Source organism: Ornithorhynchus anatinus, chromosome 11 (assembly GCF_004115215.2).
Source record: "Ornithorhynchus anatinus isolate Pmale09 chromosome 11, mOrnAna1.pri.v4, whole genome shotgun sequence".
NCBI classification, from domain to species: Eukaryota; Metazoa; Chordata; class Mammalia; order Monotremata; family Ornithorhynchidae; genus Ornithorhynchus; species Ornithorhynchus anatinus.
The window spans coordinates 33,186,962-33,210,456 of NC_041738.1; the positions used below are offsets into that span (position 1 = coordinate 33,186,962).

The 23,495-nt window shown below is 46.6% G+C and overlaps 1 protein-coding gene across 3 annotated transcripts in view; it reads left to right on the plus strand.

Moving 5' to 3' along the window:
- The window catches only part of GNAO1 (G protein subunit alpha o1), a 206,960-nt gene that overhangs the window by 38,142 nt on the left and 145,323 nt on the right, over positions 1-23,495 (plus strand). The window lies entirely within an intron of this gene.

The window sequence follows — 23,495 nt, forward strand, 5'->3', positions numbered from 1 at the left end:
TACTTCCTCTGTGAGTCCCCTGTGGGACCTAATTATCCTATCTCTACAGTACTTGACGTATAGTAAAGACTTGACAAATACTAATATTATTATTTTCATCATCATCATCATCCTTAAAGCAGTCACTCCTTCCAAGCCCATCCCGGCTGACTTTAGTGGTTTCTGGATCAGCTGGCTTGGAAAAGGCGCCGATGGGATGTGGCTCCCAAAACGTGACGTTTCTCTGCCTAGAGTCATTCCCTGCTAACGTGGGCCTAGGACTCGAGGTCAGATCAGCCCCAGGCACATTTGGGTCAAAAACAGACTTCTGCACTGGAAAGTGTTTTTCAGAAAGCACACCTCAGTCAGTCAATCATATTGATCGAACACTTACTGTATGTAGAGCACTGTACTAAGCACTTGGGAGACTACCATATAACAGCAACCAGACTTATTCCCGTCTAGAAATTCAGTCGAGAGGGGGAGACAGGAAAGTACACCTGTCTTGGACCGGCTCGGTGGGTGTGTTCAGCTAGATTTTACCTGTAGTTAGGAGCTTTTTACATTTCCTTTTTTAGATAGAGCTCACCCTGAAGGGCTTCATACCCAAACCCAAATGCACGACTAAAGAAGAAGAGCCAGACGATAAGACGAGAAAATGATGGCACTGAGTTTTCCAATGATTAGAAAGGGGTCTGGGGAGCAAATTTAGCTAGTAACACCACTCTCTGCCCCCTGGTCATTTATCCGGTTTTCCGTGGCTCTGTCCCCAGGCCGGGATCGTGTGAATGGTCCGGGAAGCTGGCAAGGGGATGTCTGATATTTTTGAGTGCTGTCAGGGGCTGCGCCTGTCTACGTTACAATACATTTATTATAGCATCTTTATTAAGGATTTACTAAGGAAAGCCGAGTAGCCTAGTAGGAAATGCATTGGCCTATGAGTCAGAGGACGTGGGTTCTCATCCCGGCTCTGCCGCTTGTCTGCCTTGTGACCTTGAGCAAGTCACTTAACTTCTCAGTTTCCTCATCTCTGAAATGGAGATTAAGTACCCGTTCTCCCCGAGCCCCACGTGGGACAGAGAGGCGTCGGACATGATGGTCTCGTATCTACCCCGGAGCTTAGTACGGTTCCTGGCACGTAGTAAGCCCTTAAAAAATACGACAACTGTTATATTTTTGTACCAGAGTGCCCTGCCTGGGCTGGGGAAGATTCAAGAAGAGAGATTGGACACAGTATCTGTCTCACACAGGGCTCACGGGCTACGAGTGAGGGAAGTACAGCAGACTACACATTTACCTCTGGATCTCTGGTTAAGCACAAAAAGCTAATCAGAGTGATGCTGGCAAGAGCGAACGTGCTAAAAGCGTGAATAGCACCACGGAAAGTTAAGCAGTTCAGACTGTCGGAGGAACGGGGGTGGGTAACTCACTTCTGAGTCAAATGGAATAACACCAGTTTTAATCCCACCTACTTCTGAGACCTAGGTGCGTTGGGCTGAAGCACGAGGCGGAGCCAAGCCTGGAGAACGGCCATTAGAGTGAATGATTTCTTGGACCGTTGCGGCGTGATGATGCATCTGCTTTTGACCTGCCTCTCTCCAGATGGCTCCCACCCATTTGGACCCCATCGTCCTCTCCACTCGGGGAGACGGTTCTCTCGGAGATGATGTTGCGGGATCCGAGGAGAGCTGACTCATCGGTGCTGCAAGGTCGTCCTCTGAACGGGAGGAGATGGCCGGAGTCGGGGACGGTTGCTCACTTCCCCCAAGGCCGCCCCGTCCGGCTGGGCAGAGGAGAGTGCAGAGGGTGCAGGAAAATGGAAGCCAGAAAGGAAATCATTCATTCAGTCACGCGGTTGCATTTATTGAGTGCTTACTGTGTGCGAAGCACTGTACTGAGCACTTGGGAGAGTACAGTGTAACAGACACATTCCCTGCCCACAACCAGCTAACAGTCCAGAGGGGAGATAGATATTAATATACGTAAGTCCATAAATAATTATAGGTATATTCGTAAGTGCCGTAGGGCTGGGAGAGGGGATGAATGCAGTCAGTCAATAAATCAATCATCTTTCTTGAGCACTTACTGTGTGCAGAGCACTGTACTCAACGCTTGGAGGAGTTTCATATAAAATAACAATCGCGGTGCTCGTTAAACACGTACTAGTTGCCAAGGAGTGTTCTAAGTGCTGGGATAGATACGAGATAATCAGGTTGGACATAGTCCCTGTCCCACATGGGGCTCACACTCTTATCCCCATTTTTACAGAGGAAGTAACTGAAACCCAGAGAAGTGCAGTGGCTTGCGCAAGGTCACCCAGCAGCCGTGTGGCGGAACCGGGATTAGGACCCAGATCCTTCTGACTCCCAGGCCTGTGCTCTTTCCACTGAGCCATGCTGCTTCTCCATCTAAGAGAGTTGGTAGTAATGGTCCCTGCCCACGACAAGCTAACGGCCTAGAGGGGTGCAAAGAGTTTCCCTTCTCAAACCTTGCCCCATTTCATTTCTTCACACCCCCTGGTCTGTAAGATCCCTGAGGGCAGGGACCTTTTGAATCATACTCTCCCAAACGCTCAGTACAGTGCCCTGCTCACAGTAAGCGCTTAAATTCCACTGATTGATTGATGTATAACCCTCAAGTCTCGTACAGGGGTCCTATCGGGGGACAGAGTTACAGAAGAGCCCTCCTGCCATTTCTGAATGACTGGGATTTTTCTTGAATGCGGGAGGCGGAATTTATTTCAGTTTCTCTGAGAGACGTGGCGGAGCAGAGCTCACCCTCTCCTCCCGTGGTTCGTTCAACATCCCATGTCCATATCTGTAATTTCATTTACTTACATTAATGTTTGTCTTCCCCGCTAGACTGTGGGGCAGGGAATGTGTCTGTCATAGTGTACTCTCCCAAGGGCACAGAATGGTGCTCTGCACACAGTAAGCACTCAATAAATACTTTCGAATGTGAAAGAATAGATGAGTCGAATGAAACCTAGGCCGAAGATCCTTCCCAAGGGAACTTTTGTACATTTGGGGGAAACTGTCAAGATAGCATCTCTGCTTGGAGAGGAGGGCGGGGGGTGGGGCTGGTTTGCAGGTGTGCTTCTGAAAGAACAGACTGCAGATTCATCTTCTCAGGTGGTTTCTTTCAGGATGTGGGTTTCCAGTTTCTCAGGCCTGGCCCCTTCCTGGGCTCAAATAGTGCAGATGAGTCAATCCATCGACCAGGGGTATTTATTGAGTGCTTACTGTGTGCAGAGCATTGTACTAAGTGCTTGGAAGAGTACAATCCAACAGAGTTGGTAGATGCAGACCCTGTCCACCTAGAGCCTAGAGGGGAATACCTATATTAAAATAAGGTTTTTTATGGTATTCGTTAAGCTTTATGTTCCAGGCACCGTTCTGAGAGCTGGGCTAGATACAAGGTAATCAGGCTGGACAAAGTCCACGTCCCCCATGGGGCTAACGCTCTTAATCCCCATTGTATAGATGAGGTAACCGAGGCACACTGAAATGACTTGCCCAAGGTCACACAGCAGACAAGTGGCAAAGCCGGGATTAGGACCCGGGTCCTTCTGACTCCGAGGCCCGTGCTTTATCTGCGAGGCCAAGCTGCTTCTCTAGCAGATAAGATACATAAGTCCTGTGGGATGAGGAAAAAGGCAAGAGAATGAAGGTCCATTCCTCAAAAGGCGGAGGTATGATTTAATGATTTAAACTGCCACGAGATCCAGAGAAGAGTGGCTCTCCATACCTGGTTACTGGATACGGAAGCTAATTCTCCCAAGCGGACCTCTCAACTTGAGGGGCAATCAGTCGTCTTTGGAGTTTAATGACGAAGATATTTCCCAAGGTATCGTTCTTTTCATGACAGATCCTGGGCAGAGGTGGGGAAGGTAAAAGTCCTGGTTGATCAAGGTACGTTTCAGGCAGTTAAATGTTCTTTTTTTCAATGCCACTCTGTCGAACGTGTGGCCGTTCCATCATTAATATAGAGCCTCTTCTTTTCTATGATTTTGATTCTTCCTATATTTGAATCCTTTTATTAAAGAGATATGACCAGGGCAGAAGATGGAAAAAGCAGGCCGAGCTTTGCGCAGCTTCGCATCCGTTCCCTCTGTTCAGTGGCGAGAAATTCGTAGCCTCTCGACTGGTGATGTCATTTCCCCCTCTCTTTCATAGTTCACCCGGTTCTATAAAGCAGGGGTTGTCATGTTCGTGTAGAATCCCACAGCAGAAAGACTCATGTTCAAGTTATCACTCACCCATTATTTTAATGGGATTGGTTAAGTGTTTGCTGTGTGCCATGCACTGTACTAAGCACTGAGGTACAAAATAATCAGGTTGTACACAGTCCCCGTGTCACTTGGTCCTCACAGTCTAAGTCAGAGGGAGGAGGATTTAATTCCCATTTTACCAGTGAAGTAACTGAGGCACAGGGAAGTCAAGTGACTTGCTCAAGGTCACACTGCAGACAAGTGGCGGAGCTGGGATTAGAACCCGTTCCAATAACTCAAAAGCTGTTTCCGCTGACACCATGGCCCGCCGTATCCAAACAGGCTCGTGTTTGGGGGCAAGGGTTTCCTAATTCCCTAAAAACGAGCCAGCCAAAACATACTGTGAAAATATGCATCCCGATGGGACTGAATGTAACCACGTTTCCACTACGCCATTTGTGTAGAACCCAGTGGACTAATTTTAGAATGTTCTTTAGGCAAGCACGTTTGCTTGGATGTAGTGTGTCGAGTTGTCAGAGGAAATGTGCATATGTGTAGTGTCAGGCGCAGGAAAATAATCATAAATAAGGTACTAATTAAACACTGTGTGCCAAGCACCGGGGAAGATACAAGTTAAGCAGGTTGGACACAGTCCGTGTCCCACATGGGGCTCGCAGTCTTAATCCCCGTTTTACAGATGTGGTAACTGTGACCCAGAGAACTGAAGTGACTTGCCCAAGGTCCACGGCAGACAAGGTTCGGAGCCGCAATTAGCCCCCAGATCCTTCTGACTCCCGGGCCCGCGCTCTTTCCACTAAGCCGTGCTGCTTCTCTTATAAAAGCTACAATGTGCGTTTTCCTTAGCACAGGCTTCTAAAGGAACCTGTTATAGCAAAACCGGATGGACTCTGACTCACCTGAATAATCAGACAAGTATATTTTTCTAGCCGGTCTACTTTTTATCCAGGACTCTGTTTAAAAATACACACGGCACCACTATAATGATACCATCTTTGTTGAGGTAATGAGAAAAATGTCTGAATTCGTCTCTCTCTTCTTAGCCTGATTGGATATCCCAAGGGATAGTGAACCAGTAAGACCATCAAAGAAAGGCGTAGGGAGTATAAATTGATTTATTCTTGTAGCCTAGAAAGACCATAGAAAACCGGATGCCGTTTCTCTTGGTGACCCTCTAATGGTCAGTGAGTCTGATTAAGAAAAAGAGTAAGGAACGGGGTCAGCGGTCAATCGGTGGTACTTATTGAGCGCTTACCATGGGCAGAGCACTGTACTAAGCTCCTGGGGGAATACAATGGAACAGAATTAGCGGTCACGTTCCGGGCCCGAGATGCACTTACAGTCTAGAGGAATGGTGGTCAATCTTTTTTATCCTCCCTTTACCCATAACCAGCCAGAAATTTCCAGAGTCCTCTAGTGACATGGGTGGCCTGGGAACGGAGATTTCACCATAAAAGATATTCCCAATGCCGTACCTTAAGAGGGAACCCAGGAGATTTCTGGGAATATTTTTCATTTTTTATCCCCACCATCTTGTTAGGGTTCTGACCTGGATCCTCCCAGCCAAAATAATGGTCAATCCGTAGTATTTATTGAGTGCTTACTACACACAGAGCACTGTACTAAGTCCTCACCAAAAGTCTCGCACGTGTCGACGTGATGCTCACCTGAGTTCACATACTTTAGCCCGCCTAATTTTTCTGCCAGACTTTGCACCTGGGCTGCTTGCCAATTGCCCGAACCTCCCACGGTTTTCAGTTTTGCCTATTCCTATGATTCCTTTCTGACAGCTCCTGCTCAAAGAGCCACTAGATTTCCGCATGGAGGCTACAAATCCCCGTCACTTCCCGGCAGGTTGCTACTACGTTGCATTATTTGAGATTTTCTTTGAGATCGTGATGGATTCGCTCTAAGATATCTTTTTGGGGTGAGGAGGAGTACATCATTGCATCACACAAAAATGACGCATGTGGTGCATGGTGACTGCGCACAGAACACATGTGTGTAACTCAGAGCACATGCTTGGCAGAACAGGAAGGTGATCGTGAGGTAAGAAAGCAGAAAAAGAACTACTGGCTTTTCTTCTGGTGCTTTCTTTCCTCACCATCACCCTCGGGTTCTACCAAGCATGTGCTCCGAGCTACATACGTGGGTGTATTTAATTCAACAGAAGCAGCAGCGTGGACTAATGGATAGAGCACAAGCCCGGGAGTCAGAAGGATCTGGGTTCTAATCCCGACTCCGCCACTGGCCTGCTGTGTGACCTTGGACCGGTTTTCTGTTTTATCATTTTAATGGTATTTGTTAAGGGCTTACCAAGTGCTAGGCACTGTTCTACGCACTGGGATAAAAACGAGCTAATCACTTCTGGACGCCGTCCAGGTCCCACATGGGGCTCAAAGTCTCAATCCCCATTTTACAGATGAGCCACAGAAAAGTAAAGTGACTTGCCCGAGGTCACACAGCAGACACGTGGCAGAGTCAGAATTAGAACCCAGGTCCTCTGGACTCCCAGCCTCGTTCTCCCTCAACTAGACCGGCTCTTTTTCCCTCCACTAGGCCATGCTGCTTCCCTACACTTAATTTCTTTGTGCCTACCTCAGCTGTAAAATAGGGATTAAATCTCTGAGCCCTATGTGGGACAGGGACTGTGTCCAACCCAATTATCTTCTATCTACCTCAGCGCTTGGTAAAATGCCTGGCACACGGTCAGTGCTTAACAAACACCATGAAAAAAACAAAGCGGAGCGAAAAAGGAATCAGTGCCCTCATGGAAAAGTGCTAAAAGGAGAGCATTATAGCTAGGGATTGTAGGTTTTAAAAACATGAGAACAACAACAACAAAAAATCCCCAATCCAGGGCCAAACAAAAGGCCAATCAGCCCAATAGTCTCTCTCTGAAAAAGGCTATAGGATGCTTGCAGAAACATCCGATGGTGCCCTGCCTTCACAGCCAGTAGATGGTAAGCTCCTAGAGGGAAAGGATCACGTCCACCAACTCAGTCGTCTTCTTCCAAAGGCTTCATAGGGTGGTCTGCACCCAGTAAGGACTCAGTGAATGCCGTTGATTCGTTGAACGATTAGGGATGGGCCACTTACCCTCCCTAAGCGCCCCCCATCACCACCATCACCACCCCTCGCTTCCTCTCCGGTAACCATTATGGGTCTCCGGTCAATTCGTTCAAGCCTTTCTGGAACGTGCCGATATTTTTGACCGGCACAGTTTCCTGGGGTAAATAGTTCTAATTTCTTACCTCCTACTAGGGGCGGGTGTGTTTCTTTTCCTTTTTGTTTTTACCCACCACTCCCAAGCTGCGGTGGGTATCTTCTCCTGTCGTCATTTTGGGAGTTGGTGAACCGCAACTCAGCAGTGGCAGTCAGCTCAGAATCCAGTAGACGTGACTGACGCTCCATTAGTCTAACCAACTGGCCACACGACTTCCCTGAAAATCAATCTGTTTTCATTTTACTCCGGGCAAAAACAGCAGTTTAGTTTCCAAACTGGAATTATTTAGCCATGTGTTTTTGGTCTGCGCAGATGCCTTGGAGTTTTCTCTAGAACAATAACAGAGATTGTTCGCAATTATGAATGGTTTGGGTCGACTTCAACTCCAACAAAACCGTGAATCATTTCATAACTTCAGTGAGGAGAGTGTTATCTGAAATTGCATGGAAATAACAAACACTCTGGCCACATCAAAATGGACACATTATGGAGCACAAAGTCATCGTAATTAAAATGAAAATCCCCTCTTTTGCAGCTGTAACCACCCAACTAAGGACAGCTGGTGAATGATAAAGAAGCAGAGTTAGTGTATTGGTATCTGTGGTTCTGCTCGTACAACTGGTAGTCACCTAAACTCTCATAGGTTGGTACTGAAGCTGTGTGCTAGAAAAACGATCCTAAAAATGACTGCATACCGCAGAAATAGGAAGGCCAGCCACGCCTAGTGGGTAGAGCACGGTCCTGGGAGTCAGAAGGACCTGGGTTCTAATCCCAGCTCCGCCGCCTGTCTGCTGGGTGACCTTGGGAAAGTCACTTCACTTCTCTGTGCCTCAGTTACCTCATCTGTAAAATGGGGTTAAGATTTGTGAGCCCCATGTCCGACCTGCTTAGCTTGTATCTACCCCAGTGCTTAGGACAGCTTGAGTAGCTCCTATCCGTCTCCCCCGATCAGACCGTAAGCCCGTCAAAGGGCAGGGACTGTCTCTTATCTGTTACCGATTTGTACATTCCAAGCGCTTAGTACAGGGCTCTGCACATAGTAAGCTCTCAATAAATACTATTGGATGAATGAATGAATATCTATCCCAGTGTTCAGTTCAGGGCCTGGCACGTAGTAAGCGTTTAACAAATGCCATAAAAAAGGACATTCTACAGGTCTAGTTTAGGCAAGTACACTCATCTCCTCTAGACTTTACACTCGTCGTGAGCAGATAATGCGTTTACCAACTCTGTTGCACTGTACTCACTCAAGCGCCTAGTACAGTGCTCTGGACGTAGTATACACTCAATAAATACCTTCGATGGATTGAGATTGATCCCCTGGGTGAGTGATAGCTCCTCCCCCTGACAACTTTTGTCTCCTCCATCTCCCACCTTCCCCTGGACCCGTCCTTTGCGGCCAGAGCATCTGCTAGGCTGGGGTCAGCTGGCCTGCTTCCTTGTCCTCTCTTTATCGAATGTGGGAAACCGATCATGAAGAAGAGAAAGACCTGATGGACCTTGGCATCCATTTGATATCCCTTTTTCTTTACAGCAGGATCTGCGCAAACTTAGCTTTCCTTCAACAACCATGGCAATTTACAGACCAGGGTCATGATGTATCTCGTGGTAAGACTGCGATCTTTGAAATGGATTTTGGTTAGCTCCAGCAGTAAGTCGGGGAGAGGGGAGAGGGCACTGGGGATCCTCTTCCCAGTTGCCCCCTCCATTTACTAGGTGACCCGGGACAAGTTACTGTGGACAGGGAATGTGTCTACCCAACTCTGTTGTACTGTACCCTCACAAACACTTAGTACACACAGTAAGCACTCAATAAATACAATTGATTGATTGATTCACTCAGTCTCACGTCAAGTGTAAAATTAGGTTAATAATATTTGCCCCACCTTTGAGGGGATGCCGAGAGAATTAAAAATAAACCCCAACCTGTGCTGAGTTTTAGCTCCCTGGAGATGGGGATTATTCTCCTACCCAGGGTCTGATCACTCTCCTCCAGAACCTGTCACACTGCAACAGTTTGGACATCTTGGAAGCCTCCACTAGCATCACATGCCCAGCCCAGCTGGCTTTCTCCACAGGATCCCGCCTCTGTGCTGGCAGAGATGCCAGCCTGCCATCTGATGCAAAGAATACCTAGCCGCTCCCAGAAATTGCATCCCAAATCATCATTTTGAGCATCTTTGGAAATGCAGATCTGTTCACTGTGATTGTCTGGGTCTGTGGCTGCCGTCTTTCAGCTGTGAAGATTTTCCTTTCAACTCGTCAGCCAATAAAAGGCAGATGTGAGGACCAGCTCAGCAAAAGAAAAAAAAAAAAATAGCCAGCGTTGGCAGAACAGCACAGCAGCTCAAGGAAGACGTGGGAAATTGTTTTGGTGCCACTTTGCGGCACTGAGTAGGCTGCCTGACAAAGTAGGAATATGTTTTAATCTCACTCCTTTTGACAATTAAATGCTTTAACGAAAGCTAACATGTAAGAGTTCCTTGTCAGTGGTTGCTATGTGAGCTCTACTAAGGCGCTAACCCCAAGGAGATTGGGGAAACCGGAGCGGAACTCAGAGGGCAAGGGGGAAGTGACAGTGCGGGGGTCCCCACGTCCAGGTAATCTGAAGGACCCGGCTTCTAATTCTGCATCCACTTTTTGTCTGCTGTGTGACTTCAGGCAAGGCACTTCGCTTCTCTGTCTCTCAGTTATTCATCTGTAAAATGGGGACTTAAACTGTGAGCCCTGTGTGAGACAGGGTCTGTGTCTAACCCGATTAAACTCTATCTATCCCAGCACTCGATAGAGTGCCTGACATATAGTAAGGGCTTAACAGGCGGCATTTAAAAAAAAACACCGCACTGTCCTGCCCACGTGGGAATATTGGTGTTCTGCTTTGGAGACCCAGACCCTCAGTCCAGGAATAGTAGGGGCAGAGAGCTTCCATTTTTTTTAGTTTTAATGGTTCTAATGGCAAAAGCAACAAGACAAAGTGGAAGTTACAAGCAGGTCCCCACCGTGAGGCTAGCTAGGGTACTTTGGCCCAACTTGTGGGAGGTGAATCAATCAATCACTCAATGCTATTTGAGCTCTTACTGTGTGCAGAGCACTGACCTAAGTCTTTGGGAGACTACACTACAATAGAGGTAGAATTCTGTTACTAATCGATGGTGTTCACTGAGCGTTTCCTGGGTGCAGAGCAGTGTACTAAACGCTTGGAGAGCATAGTATAATAACACAGCGGACACATTCCCTAACCTCCAAGAGCCGACAGTCTAGGGAGGAGATAGACATAAATAAATTACAGGTATTTACATAAGGGCTGTGGGGCCGAGGGAGTAGTCAGATAAGGGGAACGGATCGGGGGGATGCAGACGAGAGGCGGGGGAAAAAGGAAGTGAAGGCTTAGTCAGGGAAGGTCTCTTGGCAGAGATGTGCCTTCAATAAGGCTTTAAAGTTGGGTCGAGTTATCCCTCTAGGGTAGTAGACTGTAAGCTCGTTGCGAGCGGAGAACATTGCTACCAACTCAGTCGTATTGGATTCTCCCACGCACTTAGTATGGTGTTTGCATCCAGCAAGCACTCAATAAATACCACTGATGATGATGATAGTAGATATAATGTACATCCTGTGCATTGTAAAATGGTGTCACTAAAGGTGAATTTATTTTAGCCACATGTGCAGATGGGGCTGGAAAGGCTAAAAAGGGATAGAATAGTCCGTGAACACGAGAGGAGCCGAATCACAGACTCATGGAGCTGGAGGAGACTTGAAGAGGTCCTCTTAGTCATCCTCCGGCCTCCCGAGCCTAAACATTTTGCAAACCATGCCCAACTATAAAGTAATTGTTCTCCAAGAAACTTCAAGATGTATGCACGTTGTGCTCCTCATTTTACATTTGGGAAAATAAAGCCCATAGAGGTTAAATGCCCAGACCTGAAGTCATCCAGCAAGTGAGGAGTAAAGCTAAGAAAGAGTAATTCCTACTTAAGCTCCTGTGCCCCAGCCTGGTGGGATAAAATTCCTCCCGTCAAAGGAAATGAGGAAGGACTTGTGATTTGCTGGGACATCACTTGCAGCTGTTCTGTTGATGACCAGCATCTTCATATCAACAACAGAAAATAAGAAGCAACTTGGCAATCTGCTGGCAGCTGCCCCAATTTGATCATCAAAGAACAGCATTTCTAAAGGAGAAAATGTCAATGTTTGCTTTGGATTTCACTGTGGTCAGTATATTTGCTGAGTGACAGGGAGATCTTAGAACTCATCTTCCCTAGGTTAGGCTGAGAGTCCTTTAGCTCTTGGAAGGTGTGTAATTTTTTTTTTTTAAAAAAAGGGAGGGGTTATCCCAGGGTGCATTTCTCACACCTGGTCCCAGCTTCATCAAATAGAAGACTTAACTGATTTAAAATCCCATGAGTGCCTCCTCTAGGGCGGTTCTTCGTTTCAATCAGTCAACCAACCAGTGGCCTTTACTGAAGGTCTGCTGAAGGTAGCAATCGCTATGAAGTGTTTGGGAGCAGTTAGTAGGTGTAATCCCCACTCTCAATCTAGCAGTGAGAGCAGATGCTAAAATGATTTACCGAAGGAAAGTGGATATATAGGTGAGTGAATGTTTAAAAATGCTATATCTGAAAGTGTTGCAGGTTAGTGGGAGGAAAAGCAGGGGTGGTATATCAAGGATTAATTTGAAGTTACCTTTTAAATCTTATTCTGTGTCCCTTTCCTCCCTCCTCTCCCCCACACATTCACTTCTACTTTCCCCCTCATCCCTTGTCTTGGTTCAGGCTTGTCTCCTCATCATCTGCGGCCCCAGGATCTGGGCTCGGCGGCCGGGATAACTGACCCAGCAACAGCAGTGAGGTCTACCAGAGGGGGCTGTGTTGATGAGGGCAAACTTGACATGTGGAAAAGGCTCCAGGAAAATTGTGGAATATGATCTAGGAAGGAGAGAGTAGAACTATGATGCTACTGATGCCCATCTACTTGTTTTGTTTATTTGTCTTACTCACCCTTCTAGACTGTTGGGTAGGGATTGTCTCTATCTCTTGCTGAATTGTACTTTCCAAGTACTTAGTGCAATGCTGTGCACACAGTAAGTGCTCACTAAATATGAATGAATGAACTACTTCTCTGGCAAATATACTGAAGTAGAGAGCCTAATTCCAAAAAAAAAGTGGATGTCATCCACCTGGCTGACAGGGAACCCCTTAAGCATCTGTACCTAGGTGAATTACTTTCCTAAAGGTAAGGCAGCTGGAAAGTCACTGGAGTAAAATTCTGTCAGGGTGGAAGAGTTTTGTCCTGGGAGAATCCTCCCTGCAACTGCTCAATGATAAATCAGGTGTGTTTTAAAAACATTTGGGCCATCTGAATTTTCTGCATGTGTGACATTTGTAGGGTCACCCTAGCTAAAGAGGTGCTATCCCCTGGAATGTCACTGTCTTGGTAGGGCCTTTCCTCTGGGGCTACTCTGTGGCCTCCAACTGATATGGGCCATTGGATGATTAGGAAGGAGCTTTTGGCCCATTTACTAAACTGTTCCACACTCATTTCTCAGTGGGTCCTGAGCAGGTGACATGGGCTTTAGGAAGGAGCTTTTGGCCCATTTACTAAACTGTTCCACACTCATTTCTCAGTGGGTCCTGAGCAGGTGACATGGGCTTGAAGCGCAGCCTGAGGGTTTTAGATTAGCTCTAAGCAAGAAGTATGCATCAAGAATGCTGGAGTGGAGCCCTTGCTGGGAAGAGTCACCAGTCACCCATAAATCCACGCAAATGTTCATGCTGCCACCAAAAGGATTAATGGAGCTAAAGTTTTTTGTTCCCATCTAGCCTGAAAAATTCCATGATACTCATGAATCCCATAAGGGGAGGGAGGCTGGACTTCAGTGTGTCAGTACCCTTGTGCTTTCAGCCGCAGCTGCCCTCATTAATGTTCAGCTGGCTGGTAACCCCAAAGTAGGTAGTTGGGAAATCTCCATGTCTAGAGTTCATTAAGAAGAAAGATTCTCCTCTGTCTGCAATGTGTTTTAGTGTGACCAGACCCCAAGGGCAGAGGGATTTTTATTTTATGGTATTTAATGGACTAAATAATCTCACCAAATCCCATCCAGCCCTGGATCCTGTGATTAGGCCTGGGATTCAACTACTGAAGCAACTGTCCTAATTTTGGAGTGAAATGAACATTTTCAATGGAGGGAAAACAGATTTGTTAAGGAACAGCCAAGTGCAATATAATTGTCTCGTGTGCACAAACTGGGCAGTGGACAAGTGGGCCCGGAGGAGGCTTCTGATTTTGAGTTATCATGCCTTGGAAGTGCTATTAGTGTTATTTCTGCCTCTATGGCATTGCTAAATTCCATCTGAGCAGGTACAGTTGAGCTGGAATTTAGAGACGATTGAGATTCTGCACGTTGTTCGTCACCGAAAGAATCCTTCCCAAACTCAGCACAGTGGAGGGTAGTGTTTATCTCTTTGGTTTTCCTTCCCCTGGGCTCTTTAGAGTGATTTGGGCACCCTGCCTACTGTGGTGGCTCCGGAAAGATTTGTTGGTGGTCGTGGTGAACTAAATTATCAGTGTCAATGTAATGCCGATAAATGTTTTCTGCCGATTCCAATGGAATTGTTTTTCTTGAAATGATTGTCTGCACATCTCCTCACTCCTCCAAAAGTCACCAATGGCTCCTCTCTGGACAGTTGGGTCTTTAAAGCACTCCATCAGCTCTCTCCCCTCTACTTTACCATTCTCTTCTCCACTACACCTCAGCTCACACTCGTCATTCCTTCTCACTATTCCTTATCTTCACCCTCAACCTCTTGTTCCCTGCCAGAGCTCCCTACCGCTTCATATCTGAAAGACCGCACCTCTCCCCATCCTCGAAACCCTTCGTACCAAAGGACATCTCTACAGAGTCCCTCTAGGGGTATTTCACAAACAGGAAGTATGCCTTGTTCACTTAAGGAGAATTGATTAAGTGCTTATTATGTGCTAAGAGCTGGGGTGGTAACAAGATAAAAAGATGGTCTGCGCGGTCACTTTTTAAGAGGGAGGGAGTATTCCTATTTTACAGATGAGGAGATTGAGGCCAGAGACTTCCCCAAGGTCAGACAGCATTCATTCATTCAGTAGTGTTTATTGAGCGCTTACTATGTGCAGAGCACTGTACTAAGCACTTGGAATGTACTATTCGGCAACAGATAGAGACAATCCCTGCCCATTGACGGGCTTACAGTGTAATTGGGAGAGTGACAGAGCTGGGACTAGAACTCGGGGCTCCTGACTCCCAACCCAGAGGTTTTTCCTCTAGGCCACACTGCCTATATTTGTTTACTGTTTGAGTTAGCTAGCTGTTGGTTTATTTCCATGTAAGGAGGTTGTTTTCTGTTAAAACTTGGCCTATTCCTGTCTCCTAATCACCTTTCTCCCACCTCTCTATCTTTCCTAGAGGGCCTCTTGAGGTATCATATGACCCATCCTCTTTTGAGTTTAGTGTGAGCTCTCCACCCAATTATAAATTCTTTACCCATCCCAGCTCTGCCACTTGTCTGTTGTGTGACATGGTGCAAGTCACTTCATTGTCCCTGGTTTCCTCATCTGTAAAATGGGGGTTGCAACTGAGCCCCATGTGAGGCAGGGACTGTGTCCAACCTGATCATCTTGAAATTACCCCAGTGGGTAGTAGGGGGCCTGACACATAGTAAAGCACTTAAAAAAAATTATGGTATTTGTTAAGCTCTTACTTTAAATCAGGCACTGTAATAAGCTCTGGGGTGGATACAAGCGAATTGGGTTGGACATAGTCCCTGTCCCGCGTGGAGTTCACAGTCTTAATCCTCATTTTACAGGTGAGGTAACTGAGGGCTGGAGAAGTGAAGTGACTTGCCCAAGGTCACACAGCAGACAGGTGGCAAATCCGGGATTAGAACCCACGACCTTCTGGGCTCTAGCCACTTTGCCATGCAGCTTAACAAATACCACTTATTGTTACTAGTAGCAGCAAAGGCATGATTAATAATGGACCCAATTCTTCCCTCTTGACCAAGAAGTACCATCTGTGTGAAACACAAAGGTTGAGACTAATTCCGCCTCACTGGCTGGATGGGCAGGCTGTTAGCTCTGGAATCCTGGAATGAGCCTTTGGAAGCCAGGTGATATTATTAGGGGATGGGCTTGAGGGAAGGCCCCCTCCTCACTCCTTTCCTACTGCTTTGAAAATATGCACCCATCAGGCAACTAGGCAAATGCCCAAATTTCCTCGGGAGTAATCTGACCCATTTGTTCTCTCTGTTCCATATGGTTCCTAGCACACTATGGATATTCTTGAAGGAGATTAACACATAATGATAGTCATCTGGGATATAACTGACAAGGAGGAAGCACCAGACCAAGTGAACACCAGAAACATTTTTGCCATCTTGAGAAATTCAAAATGCCGGACTAAGTAAACTGATAAGCAGCTGGTGGTAGGAAGACGTTGTTTAAGCTAGGAGTAAATTAAAGAGAGAAGAATGTTTCTCAGTACCGTGTGAAAATTGCTCTCCTCAAGAAAAAGGGAGTGTAGGGCTTTCCTAGAGAACGAGTCAGTCAATCATGTTTATTGAGTGCTTACGGTGTGCAGAGCTCTTGAGAGAGTACAAAAGAACAATAAACAGACACATTCCCTGCCCCCAGTGAGCTTACAATCTAGAGGACGAGTTTACAGTTCTGAGAGAAGTCAGTTTGGGGTCATACTATCTTGAAGCAATATCTGTGCTTTAGAGACAACTGCCTCAGTCACTGACGGACTTTCTGCCGATTAAAGACGCATCACTTCTGAATCTTGCTGATCACCTTTAAGGAACTTGGAAAAAACAACCCCTACAAATTTAACATTATGAAATCAAACTCTCCATCTGGGGATCTCCGGTGCTAAAACTCCCATCCCCTCCCAATCATCCTCTGCTTAAAACCGGTGGGTGCTTGCTTTAGCCAGAGAATTGCATCCCGGATGACAACGGTCCACTCTGCTGCCCGTTCAGCCCCTCTACAAGGTGCCTCTTCCAAGGATTTCTGAAGGGTTTGAAGAGTTTTTTCATCTGGGAAGCAAAGCAACAGTTGTTGGCTGTGGCTGCTTTGGGGTATATGACATGGGGTGGAGGTGAGACAAGCCAGTGGAAAATAGTGTGGGCCGGAGGGTGAAGGGAGAGGCCTGTATCCAGTGCGGACCAGCGGAGAAGGTCATCCTCTTCTCCTGACCCAACCCTATTCTCGTGAGAAGTTGAGAAGTTGAAAAGTTGAGAAGCAGCATGGCCTAGTGGATAGAGCACGGTCCTGGGAGTCAGAAATTCTGGGTTCGAATCCCAGGTCTTCCACTTGTCTGCTGTGGGACCTTGGACAAATCACTTAACTTCTCTGTGCCTGTTACCTCATCCATAAAATGGGGATTAAAGCTGTGAGTCCCATGTGGGACATGGACTGTGTCCAACCTGCTTAGTGTATATCTATCCCAGCGCTTAGTATAGTGCCTGCGCATAGTAAGCACTTAACAAATAGCATTAAAGATAATGTGCTCCGTTTCGTTTTCTCACAAGCTCACCTCCTCGACATCCCTTTCTGTCCCAACTTCTTCCCCTTGCTCCTCCAGCCTAGAATTCCCTTCCCTGCCAAATCCACCAGACCACAGCTCTCCCCATCTTCAGAGGCCTTCCGAAATCCCTCCTCTTTCAGCAAGCCTTCCTTAAATAAATCACACCCTAATCTTGCCAGTGGATCGTACTTATTGAGCACTTACTGTGTGCGGAGCACTGTACTGAACGCTTGGGAGAGGTCAGAATAACAATATGGGACACATTCCCTGTCCACAACCAGCTTAAGGTCTTGTCAAGCCAACAGTCTTAGCACTTATGCATCTGATTACTGTCTCGAGCACTTGTGTACATCATCTTTGGATTTTCATTTTCAATTTTACTGCTTTCACCCCCTATTAGTAAATAGTATTTTGTCTCCCGCATTGGACTGTGTGCTCTTTGAGGACAGGGAATATGTATCTTGTACTTGTATGCAGGGAACGTGTCTACCAACTCTGTTATAATGTACTCCCCCAAGTGCTTTAGTACAGTGCTCTGCACACAGTAAGTGCTTAAGAACTATGATTGATACTTAAAATGTCTAGCCTCTGCTGACCTTCCCCTCCCCATCCTCCACATGCTGAATGGACACGTCTGCTTTTTTAAGCTGCAAAAATCTCGTAAAACCAAGAGTACCAAGGTGCATTTAGGAGATAGATTCATGGAGTCTCCCATGATCTAAAAGTGTTTTGCTGTATGGAAAAATAAAGATCCTCATGGAGCGGTTTTAGTAGCAGCTAACTTTTTCAAAAATCAGCAAATATTTTGCCTTTTTCTGGAGATTGGTACTAGAAAGAAGGCTGTATGAAGTAATGATCGGGCATGAGTAAGAGATTTTAATAAATCTCCCTCATGAAGAAGCATTTGTTCTAGGATTTGAAGTGGTTTTTTTTTTTCCTCTAACACTCAGCTGTCAGTTTAATGGACCTGCAAATATCAAGATGAAATTAAATCTCTCCCAAAGGTTGAAACATTTTGCCTTTCCATGCTGGAATCGTTGCTATTGCTAATGGGATTGTTGTCTGCCCTCACCATTTTTTTTTTCCCCCCATCACGAACTTCCACTTCTGCATCTTATCAGCAGTGCTGCTATTTTCTCTGATAAACAGGTATGCTAGAAATGGATTGGAAATCTCTATTCAGCTCCCGTTTGGAAGTCTGTGAACAGGATCTTACTGGGGGCAAACAAACCTGACTGTCAAGGAGAGACTCTTAATACATGACTGAGTGAATTGAGCATAAGCTTAGAGGACACAGATCAGAATGTTATCTAATATGATCTATTCTGACCCAGGTCAGTAAGACTGCTGCACACACTCTGTTTTGAATTTGAGCCTTTATTAGTCATTCTAAAGCCTTGTGATCCAGGCCTTGGTACCTACAGGATTGAATCACTGCCTTTTTTTAAAAAAAAAAAAATAGTATTTAAGTACTTATTATGTGCCAGGCATTGTACTAAGCACTGGGGTAGATAGAAGCTAATCAGGTTGGACCCAGTCCATGTCCTACATGGGGCTCACAGTATTAATCTACATTTTGCAAATGAGGGAACTGAGGCACAGAGAAGTTAAGTGACTTGCCCTAGGTCACCCAGCAGACAAGTGGTAGAGCCTGAATTAGAACCCATGACCTTCTGGCTCCCAGGCCCGTGCTTTATCCACTCTACCTCCTTACTCTGCTTCCTGTGGATGCCTCACCTCCTGCCTTCCCAAAGTCCCAGGCACTGGGCTCCTGACTATTTAGAGATGTTAGAGGACACATTAACAGCCTGGATTTGCGTCGGGTCCCCCTTCACTGATGGCCTCCTCATGGTAATTGTGCCTAAGTTTCTGCCTAACTTCTTCCCAGCTCTGACTTGGAGAAGGTTCAGTAGGGACACTTTGGCCTAATTCCTCAATCGTTGTTCATCTAAATGGATAGCTTTTACCGCTGACTTTAATTTAAGAGTGTAATTCAAAGGTTAAATGTTGAGTGTGAATATTCACCCAAAGTGAAAGATAATGGATGCTTCTTGAATAAATAAACAGATTTCGCCGAGGGTGACATTTGGAAAACGGCCAGTGCATCCTTCGTTTCCTTCCATCCTCGCCGATTCAGTTTCTTGCTAAATCATGCCATTTTTTCATTCTACTCAGTGTTTCCAGTATCCCCTCATGCCTCTCCACCCAAACTGCCTATGTCCTGGGCCAGTTTCTTCTTCATTTTTTTTTGAATGGTATTTGTTAAGCACTTATTATATACCAGACACTGCCGTAAGCAATGGGGCAGATACAAAGCCCTTGTCCCAAATGGAGCTTGTAGCCTTGATCCCCATTTTACAGGTGAGGTAACTGAGGCACAGAGAAGTGAAGTGACTTGCCCAAGGTCATACAGGAGACAGGTGGCAGAGCCTGGACTGGAGTTCATGTCCTCTGACTCCCAGGCTTGGACTCTTTCCATTAGGCCACACTGGATCTTGTCATATCGTGGCTGGACTGTTGTCTGTATCTGATGCCAGGCCCTCCCCACTCTAGGAGGGACAGATAATCTCTTCGAAGAACCGTTCATACCTCTTTGGCTTCCCGTTCCCCTCCACGTCAAGCAGAATTGCCTCATGATTGGCTTCAAGGCTCTCCTCCGACTCTTCCCATCGGTACAGTTCAGCTACTTCCTACCTTACTCTCTGTTGCTTCTGAGCTCACCTTCCAGCTGTACCTCGGCTCTTGATTTTTCACCCATCTATCCAGGCCTGGAACTGTCTTCCCTGAAAAATCTGGTTTCTTGTTTCTTACCTCTTCTCTATTTAAATTGTATGGCTGGCCTTTAAACAACTTCTTAAAAGTTTCATTTAATATGGCTTTTCCAGACAAAAGCAGTGTTACAGTTCTTAAAGTAGACAATCTCTCAAGAAGCCTCTAGCCGTGGGATTCTACGTTGCCCTTAATAGTCTGGCCACTCCTAGTTGCCAGTGAAATGTAATGATTGATTTGGCGGGGCGGGGGTCGGAGGTGTGTCGTGGGTTTTTACTAAATGGTATTTGTTAAAGCATGCTCTTTCCACTAGGCCACGGTGCTTCTCAATCTTCTCTGGACACAGAACACAGATTTCCACAAATTCTGGGAAATGGGCACATATAGAATGTTGTGGGTATATATTGAAAGGAGCTATCCTCTATATTTGAGATGAAAGAAGTGGGTGTGGTAGTTGAAAAGCCAAGAAGGAGCAGTTCATGTAGGCTGTGGTGGGAAGGTCAGGGACTTGATTCGTTTGTGCAGTAATGGCGATGAGTGCCACTTAATCATCTCTACTCACACTTCCACCCCCACAGCCCCAAGTGCCCAACAGCACACACATCCAAGTGTCTGGCTGGGTTTAGGAGTCGAGTCTATGGCTGTGTGTGGTCTTAGAATTTCTGTGTGTCCCCTCCTCAGCAGCAGTCTGTTGCTTAAAGGGAAAGAATACGATTGGTTGAGGAAAAGCTTAGTTTCGAGAAGAAGGTTTGGGGTTGTTCCCAAGAGAAGATATAATCCCACTGTCTGACATGGAAATCAGATAGGCTGGAGTATAAACTATGGAGAGACACTCCTCTGTGATGATGGTATTTGTTAAGCGCTTATTTTGTGCCAGGCGATGGCCATGATTGTGGGAAAACCCTAAAATCTGTGACTAATGACTAATGACTAGGTCATACCGTCAACCATGGAGAAACACTTCTTCACTGAGTCTTTTTTGCCTAGAATGATAAACTGATTCTTTTAAGGTATTGGTGCTTACTATGTACCAGGAACTGGGATAGATACAAGGATGGTCACGGTCCCCGTCCCACATGGGACTCGCAGTCTTAATTCCCATTTTACAGATGAGGTAACTGAGGCACAGAGAAATCAAGTGACTTGCCTGAGGTCACACAACAGATAAGTGGCTTAGCCAGGATTAGAACCCAGAGCCTTCCGACTCCCAGGCCCTCACTCTATCCACTAGACCACGCTGCTTCTCGTGTTCATTTGCCTGCATAGTCCACTGAACGTTTCTTTCGGGCCCCTCCTTTTTTTAAGGACATGCATATCGAATGTGAAATGTTGTAGGCCAGAGCCTCAGAGGCTGAATACCTCATGTCATCCTAAGGACATTCATGTCACCTTGAGGCTGAAACCTTGGAGGAAAAGTCCCCCTAAGCCCTGACTCCACATGGAACAACCCATCCTATCAGAAGCACACAGGATTCATCTTGTCAAATTATCTAGCAGGGATTGCTGGAGTCCCTGGGATAGAGATGAGCGGCTAAGTGCCGTTCACCTCAGAGGTTGTGTCCGTACCTGGGGCTGACTGGATAACTTGCTCCAGGCCCGCCAAGAGTTTAGTCATAGACCGCTCGGGGCTGACCTCGAAGTGTCCGGATAGATACCGGCACCACTGGTCTCTTGAGCAAAGTGTTTGAGGGAGGGGCAGTTGCCAGAGGGACTGATGGGCGAACCGAGCCTGTACAGCGCCAGTGGGAAATGTGACGTGGGAGAGGGGAGCTCTTCATCACTCTGAGACTGTCACCCCCCCTCCACATTGCCTTCCAACACACAGTGGGTTGTGACTCTTCTCTCACAGCTCGCACTTATCACCGAGATTACGAGGCAGGCAGCATGGAGGTTTCCGTTTGCTGCAGTTAGCAACACGTTTGGGATATTTTTCTCCAAAGGCTGCCCTAAATACAAATACCGTATAGGAAATTTAGCAGAGGCATCCCACTCTCCCAAACCAAAGGGCAGAAATCAACCATTAGGGCCTCGCCCTCCATCTGCTTGGGGATCGGTGGATCAAAACAGAAAGGGAGCTGCTATCGTTTAGAATTTGCCGCTGTGTTTCAGGGATGACCTGCTGTCATCCTTTCCGCCGTTGCTATCTCGGGTCTTCCCACAGAAGAACACCAGAATACGCCGGTGCCCTGTAGCCGCACGCACACTGACTCTGCTGGCCATGGGCCTTGCTGGAGTTGAGGCCGGTAAGGGGGGTTGAGGGGGAGGAGGGGGCAGTGGACCCAGTTGAGGCTCCTGGTTAAATTCCACTGGGAGGTTAAGCTCAGATCTCCATGCCCGGGAAAGTAGGGAAAAACCCCTGCGGGGTTTGTTTGGGCCGAACAACCCCCGAACCCCTCTTCCCCCTGGCATTCTCGGCTGAAGGCCGCAACGAGTGTTTAAAGGAGCTGGCTGATGCTCAGTCGCTACCGAGCACCCAGTTGGCCCGGCGTCAATTTCGGCGGTTAGAAATGAAGAAACTGAATCCTAATCATGGAACCATATGAGTGTGACGTATTCACAGTTAAATATGTCAGTGTTTTATAATGTAACAGGGAGGATACAAATCTGGGATTTACTATTCTCATTCATTCTCTTCCAGAAGTAATTCTGGAGTGTGGTACTGGATTCCTCCCCACCCTTTCTCCTCTGTGTGGCCTGATATTTAAAGCCTCGGTTTTTAGACTCTAAGTTCCTTGTGGGCAGGGATTACTTCTTCCAAATCCGTTGTACTTTCCTAATCACTTAGTACAGTGCTCTGTGCACAGTAAGTGCTCAATAAATATCATTGATTAAATCAGAACTCCAACTGTCCTGCTGGATTCCCTAAACCACATTTAGCTTTATTTATTGTACTGTCTCATCAGTTGATTAGTTAATGCACTGGTTCAGCACCTTGGGAAACTCATCACTGTCATCTGTGTTTATAGATGGTAGGGCAGAAGTTATTTGTTATAACCCTGTCCTTCTCCCCTCACCCTCTCCTTGGAGTTTTGAAACTTTTTTTTTTTTAACGGGCTGTATTATTTTGAAAGGGGACCCTGTGATTTTCGATCCTGTTTACAAAATCCACAAAACTTGTTTTATTTTCCGAAACACATATTTCACCGCCCTTTGGGAAAAATGAAAATGACTGCCCCAGTGTCCTTGAGTGACTCAGATGAAGGCAGTGTCCGCACGGGCTGGAGAAAGAGGTCTCCCACAAGTTCACAGATGTCGGCTACCGATGTCCACGAGAGGTGTGGCTGTAAGAAATAGCAGGGAGAATGTCCTACCACCGCCCCCTGACTCAGAGAAGAGATACGGTTAGGCGGAGAGAAGTCAGGGACTTCCTCTAATTCATGAAGTTTCCGTGACCCGTGTGACTCCATAGCCAGGACACTCACCAGTCTCAAGGAGGTGGGAATTGTTTCAAAATGGGGACCGTTCCTTCGGAGGATAGGCTAGGAGTTTCCAGAGGGTTTCACTGAGAATCTACTCAAGTGTAGCATTACATGGGAATGACCAGACTCCCCCACAGCTAAACTCATCTGTCAGTGACTGGTTCCATTTCTGTTACCCATTGCTTTAGATGACCCCTCCGTTGTCCAGATTTGATTTGAAGAAATGAAGCAGGTCCCTGCTGCACATAAGTGCAGTGTTTACAGCCTCTACAAGGCTAGTGAGGGGCTTAACATTGGGATTTCATTCAGGCTCATGGAACTCCG